The 14950-nt window shown below is 35.7% G+C and overlaps 1 non-coding gene across 1 annotated transcript; it reads right to left on the bottom strand.

The window, feature by feature from the left end:
• Positions 1 to 12313: 12313 nt before the first annotated feature.
• Positions 12314 to 12420, bottom strand: LOC116871611. Its single transcript, XR_004383449.1, has one exon. It is a non-coding gene; the product is annotated as a U6 spliceosomal RNA (small nuclear RNA).
• Between the last annotated feature and the right edge of the window lie 2530 nt (positions 12421 to 14950).

Here is a 14950-nt window from a genome sequence, read left to right as displayed (position 1 = left end):
CCACACAACACAAAATCAGATATAGCACAGTTTGTACCTCTATTCATTCATTTACCTTTTATTTCAAAAATATTTAATAGGCACTTATACACTGATTGTATAGCAAATTCCAAATGTACACTGGTGTTCAAAATGCGCATGGTCTCTCTGCTCATGAAGTCTGTAGACCAGTGGGGGAAATAGGGATTCAACACATTCAAATAAATGGAAACTTTTAAGTGTCGTAAGTAACATGAGGGAGGTAAATAGTGCTACAGAATGGATAATAGGAAGGTTTTGTCCAGTCAAGGAGTTGTGGGGAGGATTTTCTCAAGAGCTGATGATTACAGGGAGATGGGCTAGACAGAAGGCAACCTTAGAGAAGGAGAAGGGTGGTGTATGACAGTGCCCCAGCAGAGGGAACAGCAGATTCCAGGGCCCTCTGTGGGAGTGTGCTCAACACTGACTGGGGAGAATTAGTGGAAGATGAGTGAGAATAAAGCACAGAAGGCAAAGAAGTGACTGAGCTCAAGAACCAGGTAAGAAGGAGATTACCTAGGGTTTTGAGATCTTAAGAGTTTTGTTGTCTATCATCAGAACAGTGAATTATGATTGAGGAGCACAAGCAGGCAGAGAAGTGATCAGATTTCCACATCATAATGATCCTTCTGACAACAGTGCAGACAGTCGTCACCCAAGGATAAAATGGTGTGGAGTTTGTTCTTTTCCAGTAGCCCAGGTAAGCGTTAACTATGAATGGATTTGATTTATCATTCTCTAAGTACAATTTTAGATCTCTGGACATTTTGTGTCCATTTTGGAAGAAAAAGAATAGCTATGCATTTTAAAACCAACAATTTTAAAAATAATATAATCCAGCAGAGCATGTACTATGGTATTTCCTATATTTTTATATATTCATAAGAGTCTACAAGCTTAGACATTAGACATTTACAATAATGTTCTAATGTTTCCATGAAGTAAGGCATATAATAGATTTGAAATTGAAAATAAGTATTTAACTAAAGAAAGATATTTTTCTTTAATCAATGATATTATTTAAATTGGAAACAAAGGAACATTCAAATGGAAATTATGTATCAACATTTGCATGTATAGATGAATATGAGATTTAAAAGAAATATGAATACATTGTTAATCTGAGTGTATGCAAGAGGCCTCAGCTATGATTAAATTTTTAGATATGGATAAAACAAAAGTGAAACTTTTTTTTAAGGTTTTATTAATTTATTTGACAGAGAAATAGAGTGAGAGAGAATGCAGGCAGGGGGAGCTTTAGGCAGAGGGAAGGGGAGAGGGATAAGCAGACTCCCCGCTGAACAAGGAGCATTACCTGGGGCTGGATCCCAGGACCCTGGGATCATGATCTGAGCTGAGAGCAGATGTTTAACCGACTGAGCCACCTAGGCACCCCATAAAAGCAAATATTACAGAGCTTAAAGTTGTTTCATCCAAAAGCCACCCACCACACCTCATAAATTCAATATATTTAGGTTCTACATAAAAAGATGAGATGTATAAAGGCTCCAATCAAGAAATGATAGTTCCTATGTTTACTTGTGTTTATCTGAAATAACTCTGTAACTATATTTTTTGTTGTTTTTGTTTTCTATATGGATTGTTAAAGGGAGACTTTATTTGAATATATTTAAATTAACTATTAAACATTTAAGTATTGTCCTTTAGCAGAAATTCACGGATGAAAGTTATAAGTTAATTTTTTAACATCGAACACAGGAAAGTTCAGGAGAGCGGAATTTAAGGAGTAGCTTGGCAAGACAGGTGGGTGGAGAATTTGTTATGTCAAAATGTTTGAATGAATATAGGAGAGTCAGGATGAGTGTTATTTTCCTAGTTGATCACTGTCTTCCTCCCACAGGACACATTTTTTCCCTCCCCTTAAAGTGCACATTTCATGATTTCTTGTTTTTTATTCTAATAAAACCAGTTTCTCTGAATGTAGTTGAAATTAATTAGTCCTTATCTAAAAATTTTAAAATGCTAATAAAAGTAAATGAGGAAAGAACAGTAGATTTAACAGTCTGGCTTCAATATTAATGAATATTTGATCTATTTATTGCAATCAAAATATAACTTTGGCACTGATTATAATCACTTTGACTTGGGTAGTCTTGGTAGCAAATAACACTCATTAAGTATCAAGAGACAAACCAAAGCAGCTATCACATTGAGGTTCTAATTTAGCTTAGAATCATAAATAACACCATGTAAAATGAGAAGAAAAAATTGAGTATCTGTTATTTTATGCATTCAATCAATAGTATTTCTATTCCTCTATATTCAAAGTATTGTGCCTGTCAGCAAGTTAAAATGGGAAAGCTTGAGACTTTCTGGAGAGAAAGACCTGGTTCTGAAATCATGTTCTGTGTGATGGTTAATTTTATGTGTCAACTTTATTAGTCCATGTTTCTCAAATATCTGGTCAAAAACTAAAAACTAATTGCTTCTGTGAAGGTTTTTTTGTTTGTTTGTTTGTTTGGATGAGATGAGCATTTAAATCAGTACCATTTGAGTAAAGCAGATTGCTCCCTACGATGTGCATGGGCCTTACTTTAAGAGAAAAAAAAAACAAAAAACTGGGGGTGCCTGGGTGTCTCAGTGGGTTAAAACCTCTGCCTTTGGCTTGGGTCATGATCCCAGGGTCCTGGGACAGAGCCCCGAGCCCCTCGTAGGGCTCTCTGCTCCGCGGGGAGCCTGCTTTCTCCTCTCTCTGCCTGCCTCTCTGCCTGCTTGTGATCTCTGTCTGTCAAATAAATACATAAATAAAATCTTTAAAAAAAAATTAGCTAAGCATAATACCCTCTAGTTCCATCCAGCAATGTGGGGGGCTTGGGGGGTAGGAAAAGAATAAATGAAACAAGATGGGATCGGGAGGGAGACAAACCATAAGTGACTCTCAATCTCACAAAACAAACTGAGGGTTGCTGGGGGGAGGGGGGTCAGAAGAGGGTAGTGGGGTTATGGACATTGGGGAGGGTGTGTGCTATGGTAAGTGCTGTGAAGTATGTAAACCTGGTGATTCATAGACCTGTACCCCTGGGGATAAAAATATCTTATATGTTTATAAAAAAAATTAATTAAAAAAAGAGAGAGAAAAAAAAAACTGAAGTCACCCAAGGAAAAGATAATTCTACTTCCAGATTACCTTCAGGCTCCAGCTGTGACACCAACTGTCCGCTGAGTTTCCAGCCTGTTGGCTTCCAATTTTGAACTTTCTAGCTTCTACAATCATGTGAGCTAATTCTTTAAAATATTCCTCTCTCTCCCTCTCCCATCCCTTATTACCCCACCTCTTCTCCTCCATATATATATATATTTAAATGTTTATGCCATGTGGTCCATGATGGGTGGTCTACAATATGTGATGATGATGGTGATGATGATGATGATGATGATGATGGTATATATTTAGAACTAAGTGGCTGAAGTAACTGTGCATAGTTCTTTTTTAAAATTTTTTAATTAATTAATTAATTAACTTATTTATTTTTTGAGAGATCGAGCACATGAGCAGGGAGTAGGGGAGTGCAGAGGGACAGCAAGGGAGAGAATCTTATGCAGGCTCCATGCTCAGGAAAGAGCCTGATGTAGGGCTCACTCTCACATCCCTGACATCATGACCTGAGCCAAAATCAAGAACTGGATGCTTAGCCTACTGAGCCACCCAGGTACCCCTGTGCATAGTTATTCTTATTCAAAAATTCTTCTACTGATTTCATTCAACAGGTTCATATATATGTATAATCAAGGAGGTTTACAATCATCGGCTGGGCGCCTGGGTGGCTCAGTCATTAAGCATCTGTGTTTGGCTCAAGTCATGATCCGAGAGTCCTGGGAATGAGCCCCGGGAATGAGCCCCGCATTGTGTTCCCTGCTCGGTGGGGAACCTGCTTCTCCCTCTCCCATTCCCCCTGCTTGTGTTCCCTCTCTCATTGTGTCTGTCTCTGTCAATAATAAGTAAATCTTTTTTTTAAAAAGGAGGTTTACAATCCTTCAAAAAATTCTTGATGACTTTAACATTAAAAGATCATTTTGTTTTGTTTTGAGAAACAAGAAAAATGTATCATGTATCATCTGTTGTATCATCTGTAAGTGTCTTGTTGCTCTGATGGTGCTGTGAGAACTAAGTCGCTTGATTACCCATCCTCAGTGATGGAGATACCATTAGGTCTAGGGGCTTTGCCATGACTCAGGATGGAGATGGTGAAAGATTTTAGGAAAGCCGTTCTACTAGAAGTGAAAGACCATTTTCGTCATTCATCATTTAATAGATATTTAGGTGATTTCTATATCCAATGCAATATTATTGAGCATTTAAAAAAAAGGAAATCCTGTCATATGGAAAATCAAAAAACCTGGAGGACCTTATGCTGAGTGAAATATGTCCATCAGAGAAGAGAAAATACTGCATGTGTCCATTTATATGAGAGATCTAAAATAATCAAACCCTTAGAAACAGAGAGTAGACTAGTGATTTCAGGAACTAATGGGGAGAAGAAATGGAGAGTTGTTAGTCTATAGTTATAGGGTTTCAGTGACATGAGATAAATAAGTTCTAGAGATCTGCTATACAAATAGTGCTTATAGTTAACAATTCAGTATTAGTCCCTTAAAAACTTAATAAAAATGTTTAGTGTTCTTACAACAAAAACAAACAAAAAGAGGCAAGAGGAAACTTTTGGAGATGGTGGATATGCTTTTCATATTGAGTGCAGTTGACAGTTTCACGAGGTATAAGCTTATCTCCAAATTCATCAGCTTGTATATGTTAAATATGTCCATTTTTTTGGTGTATCAAATATACCTCAATAGAGTGGTTTAAGAAATGAAGGCACAAACAGGCTTCTTGAGGAAGAGACTCACAGGCCACCATGCAGGAATTCATAATGGGATAGAAAAGCTGAACGGGGAGACCACAGTCAGTCAACATTACCACAAGGAGAAAGCAAATGTTATGGCAGCCCAAGCAAACTAACATAATCTGCCACTTACTAGTAGCTTGACCTGAAAAAGTCACTCACTTCTGCCCTACTCATCCAACTCATTTATGTCATCTACAAAGGAAGATCATACCAACCTTGCAAAGCTGTTGTAGCTATTAAATATTAATGATACTATAAATATAAGGTCTCTGTATTATTCATCTCCATATTCTAAGAGAATAGAAGGATGCTTGGAACTGTAAGTCTCGACAGGATTTATTATTAATTAATGAATATCAGAGGTCTAGTATACTAAATTCCTCATGGTAGGTGACAGGCTTGTGGTAGCTGCTAGCTTTATTTGGTGTATTATAGGTGAGGAGAGTAAAACATAATTTTTGTAGGAGATAGGTTACCCTGGGAACAATTCCAGATGGTACACATTATAAAATAATAAAACCAGTAGTTTACACACTAAGGTGTGGCACAGAAAAAAAGAGATGAATGGGATTTAGAATGGATTTATTCATTGTATCACTAATACTTTGAATACTACATCATATCAGGAAATGGAAAGGGCATTATGCAAAAGGTGAAGCTTCTTTAGGTCTTTAAGAGCGAACATCATTTGGAGGGAAGCAGCTATTTAATGCAACATTTTAATGTTAACAGTAAGGGAAGCATTTTAAATGCATTCTCTTCGAATGGGAAAACTATAATAATTTTTAAATACCCTGTTAAGTAAGCTCACCTCAAGCAGCCTTCATTGAATTCTCATTGTTGAACGCCAGTGTCACCAATGAAATTGCTTTATAGGAAAATGACTGCTACCAGCAGCAAGAGAAAAAAGAATTAAATTGGTTAAATCTTCATTCTCAACCACTTGTAGTTATGAAAGACTGAAAGAGTTTTACTAAATGTGTCAGGTTCACAGTAATTTTACTGATTGCCTGGAGGGTGTCACAGTTAAATACTAGGAGGTATTTACTTAAGTAATAGGATACAACTGTTTTGAACTATATAAACACTGAATATATTGTCTGTGGGATATCTCTGCTTTCCTTCTTTCAAATTAGCTGAGTTTCATTCCCTCAAATTGTTTTAAAGTTTGGAATTTTGAAGTGCCATCGTTCTTACTAGTATGTCTTTACAAGGAATGTAGTAAAGGATTATATGATTTATTTCCATAAATATGAAAGAATATCAATCTAAACCAAAATTTATTAGCATGCAAGTGATTACACTCAGTTTTCAAAGAACCTTGCTTTAATCTATTAATGCCTTTGTCTAATCCTTTAACTTCTCTCATAACAAGGTAGTTGAAAGTATTGAGATAAATCCTAAAATGAATTTCTAGTCAGAATTTTTTCAGGACAAGATTTTATCAGTCTCCTTCTGATTTGCATTTTCAAATACTTTTGATATTAGTGAGGCAAAATATGGAATATTACGTGATCATTTGCAAATATTCTCTCTTTTCTGAAGTACTTTAATTCTTTTCCACCTGATTGTTAATTCTGGTCTTGCTTTAACTCATGAAATGTCATAGAAAATTGTTAAGTATCAGTACTCTTTTCCTCTACCTTATCAGTTAGCAATTTTCGCAGACATAAGTCCTTCTATCTGCCTAATTGCTGAAGGTATTCAATGCAAAAGAGATCCACAGGTCCACATGACAGTTATGTAGCATACTTAGGAAATGAGATTTTCTTGTTGGAAATCACTGAAATTTGAGGATCTTTTATCACTGCAACAACTCATGTTTTATTATGACACATTAACCCAGATTCTTCATCACGGATTTATTCATTTGTATCACTAATACTTTGAATACTACACCATATCAGGCACTGTACTAGATACGAAGATTCTAATGGTAGAAAAAGCAGATTATCTTCCTGCAACTATGGAACTCATTCTGGAATGACCATATGTCATGATGATGCTTTGCTACTACTCTGTCTCTCTTTTGAAAAGTCAATCCAATATGCTGACTCTCACAGCCTCAGGCATAGATTTCTCTGTCAAATTGTAGAAGTAGCAGTATCTGACCACTAAGGATAAAAGGAATTTGAAAAATGGGAGAGCAGAAAAAAGATAAGCCCAGAAAGAAGGTGATATTTTAGTCCAAAAAGAAGTCCTCAGATGTTATTATTTGTATCTCTCTGAGGATTGATCAAAGCAGATGAAGTTGGAGCCCAGTTTATCTTCTCTTTGTCTTCCTCTCTACAGGAAGTTTCAAATTGTCCTTTGAGTTATTTTATTTTAGGTTGTACCTGAGGCTCAACGTTGAACTTCCTTATTCCTAAATTTAGAAGTAATAATATTTTCTGTCAATAGCTCTAAAACAAATCCCTATAAATAGAGAGTTTAAATCATGCAGCAAATTATGGTCCTGGGAATCTCCAAAGTGCTAAAATAGTAAATCTCATTATAACTGCAAATACCTTGCTCCTAGCTCAACTCATAAATTTATATAGATGATTTGCTATGTTATATATAATCGGTTATTTACTGCATCTATATAATATCTGTAGAGCTTCTCAATTCATGGTAGACTTATTTTCTAATAAACCCATTCTAAGCTGAAAATATCACAAGTCCAACTGCATTTAATACACCTCACCTACCTACCTTACATGTACTCAGGTCACTTACATTAGACTACCGTTGGGCAGAATCATCCAACACAAAGCTTATTTTAAAATAAAGTGTTGACTATCTGATGTAATGTATTGACCACTGTCCTGAAAGTGCAAAAGAGAATTCTTGCATGGGTACAGAATGGTTGCCAGTGTGGAAGACCTTTACCCTTGTGATCACCTGGCTGACTGGGAGCTGCAGTGCTGCCCCTGCCCAGCATCATGAGAGAGTATCAGACCCCATATTGTTAGTCCAGGAAATGATCGAAATTCAAAATTCAAAGGACAGTTTCTACCATATGAATATCACTTTCCCACCATCATAAATTCAAGACAAACCTTTTAAGTTGGAGACAGTCTGTATATATCACAGAGATATATACTTTCTTGTATATGATATACCTGTTTATATCCTTATCTATATGCCATCTATCAGTTTTGATCTAAGTTTCCTAACAGATTTATTTCTAATTCTGTTTTTCTGAAGAATTTTAAAGTTCCTTAAAAATGCATACTTCTGAAAGAGACAAAATGTGGGTTATTTTTTTCTGTATTTTCCAATATAATGAAGAAGTAAATATTGGCCCTACTGAGAATCATATCATTAGAATGTAAATGTAATTTCCCACAAGACATAGCCAAGGCCATGATGTAGCTTTAAACATGACTAATCCCCTCTTTCTAAACAATGATTACTTTTGAACAACTCCATATCTTGCTCTGACGTAGTCCTCCTTCCTCCTGGATAAAAATTATTAAATCATAGAATCAACACGTTTCTCCACTTTTGGACACTATCCAACCCAGAACAGGTCCCTATTTCTCTAATTTCTCCACAAACTTACCGAGTAGTACCCCAAACCCTAGAAGAAGTCCTCCCAATTCCCTTTCCTGAAATGTCCCCAACATCCCCTGGTGTGTGTTTCACTTGCTGTAGAGAGCTAAACATAACTGACTTTGCTTAAGTGTAAGTGTCCCTTTTGACCTTTGGTGGATTTCAACAATAATGATATAGGGCTCAAAGGAACTCTTTTACTTAATGGTCACACACACACACACACACACACACACACACACACATTACCCTAAATGTCAATAAGTCTGTATGCCACAGGGAAAAATATTTGCGTATTTTACATTAAAAAGACAACTGTGAACTTTTCTGAAAAAGAAAATTTTAGTCTCATTCAGATTTTAAATGAATGGAAAATGTTCCTTTGTATATGTTTCAAAGTCTCTGAGGAGAATTCATTCTCTTTTGGCTTCCTTACAGAATTGGTCACGTAAGGTGCTAAGCCATCTTCAGTAATGCTGGGAATACAACTCAGTGGGCACCGGGAGTCCGGAGATGATCAATCATACTGCATTTACTGCTAAAACCAATATTTCCCTTATTTGTTCTTTCTTGTTATATCAACCCCATGCTTCCCTGGCAGAAACAATGAACTGAATGGGATAGATTCTGAGAATTTTATTAGCAACAAATATGTGTCAAACATTATTCACCCGAAGTATATATTCCAATGAAAAATAAATAGAATTTATGCATTTTCCCCAGGAAGAATGAAAATTTGTGAGTTAGTTTAGTTTCCCAGTCAGAATTCTGTGGATGCTTTCTGCTTTAGTCACAACTTGAGATTTGTAACTTTAAAGATATAAGGGAAGACTATAAAAAAGATTCATAACCTCAAATTACATTAACTGTACATTAAGGAAGATGCACAAATCCCAAGAAATAATGAAATGTCAGGGTTAGAACCATCCCTTTTCAGGTCTAGTGCTCAATCTCCTATGATCTTGCATAAAATGCTATTGCTGTTCACCTTGCTATTAGGAAGTACAATTGATTTGCTTGCAATATTTATTAGTGCATTAGTCATGTACATTAGCACCAAACTGGAAACAAATAATGCTTTACTTCCCTAAGTCTGTGGCAAGCCAATGAAAGTAAAAATGTAGGTACTGATATAAATATAAGTGTGACTCACGCTCCTGAAATATCCTTCCTTTACCCAGATTTACCAGAAAAAATTAGAGATAAACATACTCCAACCATTTCAATCTTAGGTGAGTTAGAACAGTTCGCGTTAATCAGGTTCATTTTTGTTCCTTCAGTATGGTGTCCTTTTGACAAATTATCGAAAAGAGGTCACAAAATAAATCAAAAGTGAAAGGATAGTTTATCTGATATTCATACGTAGGATAGATTAAACCCTGAGGCTATCATTTTGCCAAATATTTATATCAGCTCAGGTGTCATTCCAAATTCTGCATAAGACTTGGTTGTTGGTCTTAAAAATGATGGATAAATGTATCTTTAATCAAATATAAGTAAGTCTGAGGACCTGATGGTACTCAAAATAATTGGCCCCACTGGCACTTCCACCCCCACTGCTACTATGTGTATTTACACTGATTTCCAACCAATGTTAGACTGCTAACTCCACGACCACTGTTTCCAATTTCTGTCTCTGGTTACTGGCATATGGAATTTTTCTGTCATAAAAAACTAAAACTGGCTCTTCCCAAACAACTTTGGATTTCCTGATTCTTTGGTTCTCACCATTCTGAGTTTTCTCCTATAGAAATCTGGTCCTGTGCAACCACACCTATCTCCTGACTCTTCATACAATTCCACAAGTGGGGTAGCTTTGGGACGGGCCACTCCTCTGCTTTACTGGGGAGACTGGAGCAACAACAAATAAGAGTTGACAGTGTTAATGTATAGCATTAGTAAAAATAGTTTTATAAAATTTGTGGTGGGTTTATATATTTTGTACTAGAATCCTGTCATTTTAACTTTCTCTTTATTTTGATTTAGCACTATGATCAAATCACAATATTTTTCAAATAGTCTTAACTTCAGTTTTACTACCTGAGAATTGATGATAATCCAAACTGAGCTGTCCACTCTAATAAACCACCATCCCTTACTGAATGCTTAGTATGTGCCAGGTCCTGGTACATCTTCTGAACTTCACAAAGCCCTAGCAAGGTAGGCTTCATTATCCCACGTGATATATTTCTTAAAAATGTCCAGAACCATATTTTCCATTGGAAGTGCTTTTTGCAACACGACGTTGCCATTCTTTATCGAATTGTCCTAAACATTCTCTACTCTTCAGTCTGGTCAAGCTCTGTGTCCTCTAATAAAGAACACAGTGGGGCTGGCACTGTGCCATTTCATATAGTCCTTGACTGGCCTAGCCACTTCTACTTCCTGTCTCTTCCTGTCTCCAGGAAACCAGTCATTATGTAGGATTTGCAATATCCTGAAGTCCACTACACTGCAAAAAGCTCAAGAAACTTAGAAAGATCCTGAAAGATGAGATACTACATGGGGAAAGAGAGGCCAAAGAGCATTAAAATAGCAGGGCAGTCATGAAGAAACCACTAAAACCCAGCTGGGTGTCAGAGCACAGGCACCAGATACTCTCAGATACTGTGAATCAGAGACCAAATGGCAGAAGTAAATAGACCAAACCCCACTATTTTGAAGAGCACACAAAGGCTCAGGGAAGGTGAGAAATTTGCCCAAGTCCACACGAATATGAGGTTGCTGAGCCAGGATTTGAACCACATTCTCTTCCCTATATATCCCACGGTCTCAACCACTACATAATGCAGAATTTCAATATGTATCTAGAAATGCTTTTCCAAAGAGACTCAAATTGCAAGTACTACTATAGGGAACATGTTACTTAAGAGAATAATCTCAGTTTATGGGCTAAAACATATGTGTCTTTATAACCAAGCAGATGCTCCTAATTACAAATTTATTTTATCTATTTGTTGAAACAAGCTGACATAGTCTCTACTTAGAGACATTTTAATTTAAAATATGTATTTTAAACCAATAGAACTGCATAGTTTTTCATCCTTTAAAAGATACATTTATCTGGATTTTTGCTATTTCACACTAAATTTCCAAACGTTTTCAGTAATATTTCAGACCAAATTCACCTAAATTGTGCATTCCTATAAATTATTTCTTCAGTGCTCAGCTAAGAAAACAAGTCAAATATAAGAGAGGTGTTAGATAACCCTTTCTGACTTAGATCTAGGAAAACTGATAAGAAGAAAAGTCTGTGAACTGAGGAGCCTCAAACTGCAGGCTTTTCTTATCATTTACGTATGCTTGGTTCACACATGAATTTCAGGTTTGAAATCTAGACCCATGTTCACATTTCACCAACTCACTACAACAACTACAGCAAATCTCTCTCTCTCTCTTTTTAAAGGTTTTATTTATTTATTTGTTTACTTATTTATTTATTTACTCGGCAGAGAAGAAAAAGAGAGAGAGAGCACAAGCAGGAATAGTGGTAGGCAGAGGGAAAGAGAGAAGCTGGCTTCCAACTGAGCAGCAAGCCCAGTGTGAGACTTAGTCCCAGGACCTCATGATCTGAGCCAAAGGCAGACATTTAGCTATCTGAGCCACCCAGGCACTCCTACAGCAAAACTTGACCAAGTTTTCAACAGTCTTGACTGAGGATTTAAGGAACACAAGGCAAAATTACTTTGTACTCAATTCTTGTTCCTCAAAATTTCTTCATGTACCCTGGGACTTCTCTGAATTTTAGGTCATATAGCACCTAGTTTTACAAAGAAATCTGTTTTCAATCTTTCTTTTTTCTTTTTTTTCCCCTTTTTTGTCTTTCCTTTCATGAGCATACCAAAACAGTGATTCCCCCAATTCTGTTTTATTTAATTTTTTGTCTGTTTTTTAAAAATGTGGAATGCTTCATGAATTTGGGTGTCATCCTTGGGCAGGGGCCATGCTAATCTTCTTTGTATCCTTCCAGTTTTAGTATATGTACTGTCCAAGTTGGCACTCAATTTTATTTCTTTTAATGAAAAGCATTATTATTTAAATTTTTTGTTTTCTTTTGCAGTTTGAGCTCCTGCCTCCACTTACTCCCAGAGGCCATGGTCTTCTACCCTAATTGACTCCACAGGAACATTTTCCTTAACCAGAACATTCTTCCTCACAAGGAAGTTTGGTGCTGGCTGTGAATACAATAATGCACTCACCATTTGTTTCTTGATGCTGACCATTCTAACTCTGAAACCTTTGGGGAAGTTACTTAATTCAGATTTAGCTTTCATGAAATAAATATTGAATAACAGCAACCTCAAAACATTCCTGAGAAAATGAAGTGGAATAAGGAAGATTAAGTCTAATAGAATGAATGAACTTCATCAACAGTCATTTCCTTCCTGCTGATCTCCTACAACCTTTCCTTATGCCTTTCTCCCAGCTATTAAAATCAATCTAGAGTGTTTCTTCCTCTTTAAAATAAATGTTACTCAGTACCAACAAACCTTCCAGTTATTTAAAAATAACTTTTTCTTATCATCTTATCGCCTATTAGCTTCTACCCCAGTCTGTGGATATGCCTGATTTCATATATAATGTAACATATTCTCTAGGTATAAGAACAGGAAAGTAAGGAGATTTTGTTCATTCTATTTCTATCCTGTTCTAAAGTCTTGAAAAAGAATCATACCCTCAGAGAACAATTTTAAGTTACTCTGTTAAATTGACCATGTACAACAATCATGCTACAGTGTTTGTGAAGTCCGTGAGATCTTATTTTTTTCACAAACAAAAATTATACTTTATAAAAGTGTAAGAAAATGTCTTTGAAATAGTTAAAATTAAAATAAAGCTATCTTATCAGGCACAAGATATTTCTTCGTTTGATTTTGGGTTTTAGAAAAATTTGTACAGATTATTGTAATTAACACAATTATAATTATAATCAAAATAATTGCTATGTTTGTTCTCTATAAATTTCAATGAAGTGATGGAATTTTTAAATCTTTGTGCTTTGATTAAATATATTTACCCTTTTTTGTACTCCCTACATCTATATTACTTTGAACTATTCAAAATAATCTACAAGTTAAAAAGTCATGGAATTAAAGATGTATATAGCAAGAAATCAAAAAAAGAAAATATGAAAGATAGATTGTCAGTAACATTCCATGCCTATTTTTATCTCATGTGTTTGTAATTACAGAAGTAGAAATATCTACCAGGTGAGGACAAGACCCGTTATTAGTGTTCCACACCACTGACCTCAGAGGAGGGAGATCGGCGGGACAAGAGATAGGGAAATGATAAAAGAATACATGTGGATAATGTTCCTCACTTCTCTAGGGAAAAGAAAAAGAAAAGAAAGAAAGATAAAGAAAAGTATTAGTATGGCCTAGAGTTATAAAAAGGATGAAATGTGGGTAGAAATTTTCTTTGAATATTTAGCATTGTGAATGCATGCGGTAGAGTTTATTTACCTTTGACCTTTACGATATTAAACTAATAAAAAGGACATACCCCAACTTCAGACACAGTTTTGCATCTCCAGATATGACTTTGGTTCTTACCAATCAGAGAAAGTGCAATGATAGGTAAATGTAAATATAAACTACAGCAGATCTACTTTTTGTTTTGTTTTGTTTTGTTTTCAAATGCTAACACTCACTTGCTTCTATGTTTGATTTGGCTTTCCTTTGCCTCAGGTGATTCTATACTTGCCTCTAAGCTCTAGGGGCATATGTGATTCAGAAATGGCTAATCAAAATTCTTAATTCCCCAGCCTGTTTTTAATTCAGAGATGTGACTGTGACCTAATTTGTTCCAATGAAATAGACTCTCTGAAGCTACTGGACGAACTTTTATTTATTTATGTTTGTTCCTTTAGTATTGCTGAAAGGAATAATGTTCTCAAAGGAAGTTACTTGTGCAAAAAGGGAGCATGTCTTCCTTTCCAAAAGTAAGGGAACAATGTTATGATTTTTGTTTCCCTAGTTTTCTTCAGAGTTCATATTGCACCTCTTTCTGCCACAAACTCTCAAGGACGATTGAATCTGCAAAGCCTTAAAAGCCGATAGGAAGGTTTACTTGCACTGTAGCACGCGACACATATGATTACCTTGCATGGCTTTCTCAAAAATGGCAAGTGAATTACAAAGGTATCAGAGATGAGATCTTAGCAAAACCACATAGAAGATATACACAGTTTCCCTTAATTTTGAGAATATGCAAAAATGTCCCTAGAATACTAACATAGGATTTTATTAATGCAGCAAGTTTTTGCAATTTCAAATAATTTAACTTTAACCCTCTTTGCATATGTGTGACTACCAAGACATTCAGGGTACCTATCCATTTCTATGTTCTAGTTTTTATCAGCTCAGTATTGTGAAAATAGTGTAACAGTGTAATAGTCTTTGAATTAGTTATATAGCCAAAATCTATGTGAATAAATTTTGGACAATGCAAGGCATATTTTAGATGAAAGCAAACTCCTTTGAAGTTGATTATCATAAAAAAAAAAGAAAAATCCATTTTTAGAAGAA

The sequence above is a fragment of the Lontra canadensis genome, unplaced genomic scaffold (genome assembly GCF_010015895.1).
Source record: "Lontra canadensis isolate GAN:19392208 unplaced genomic scaffold, GSC_riverotter_1.0 scaffold1, whole genome shotgun sequence".
Taxonomy (NCBI): domain Eukaryota; kingdom Metazoa; phylum Chordata; class Mammalia; order Carnivora; family Mustelidae; genus Lontra; species Lontra canadensis.
Note: the sequence above shows the minus strand (reverse complement) of the source record. Positions and strands in the feature narration are given on the sequence as shown.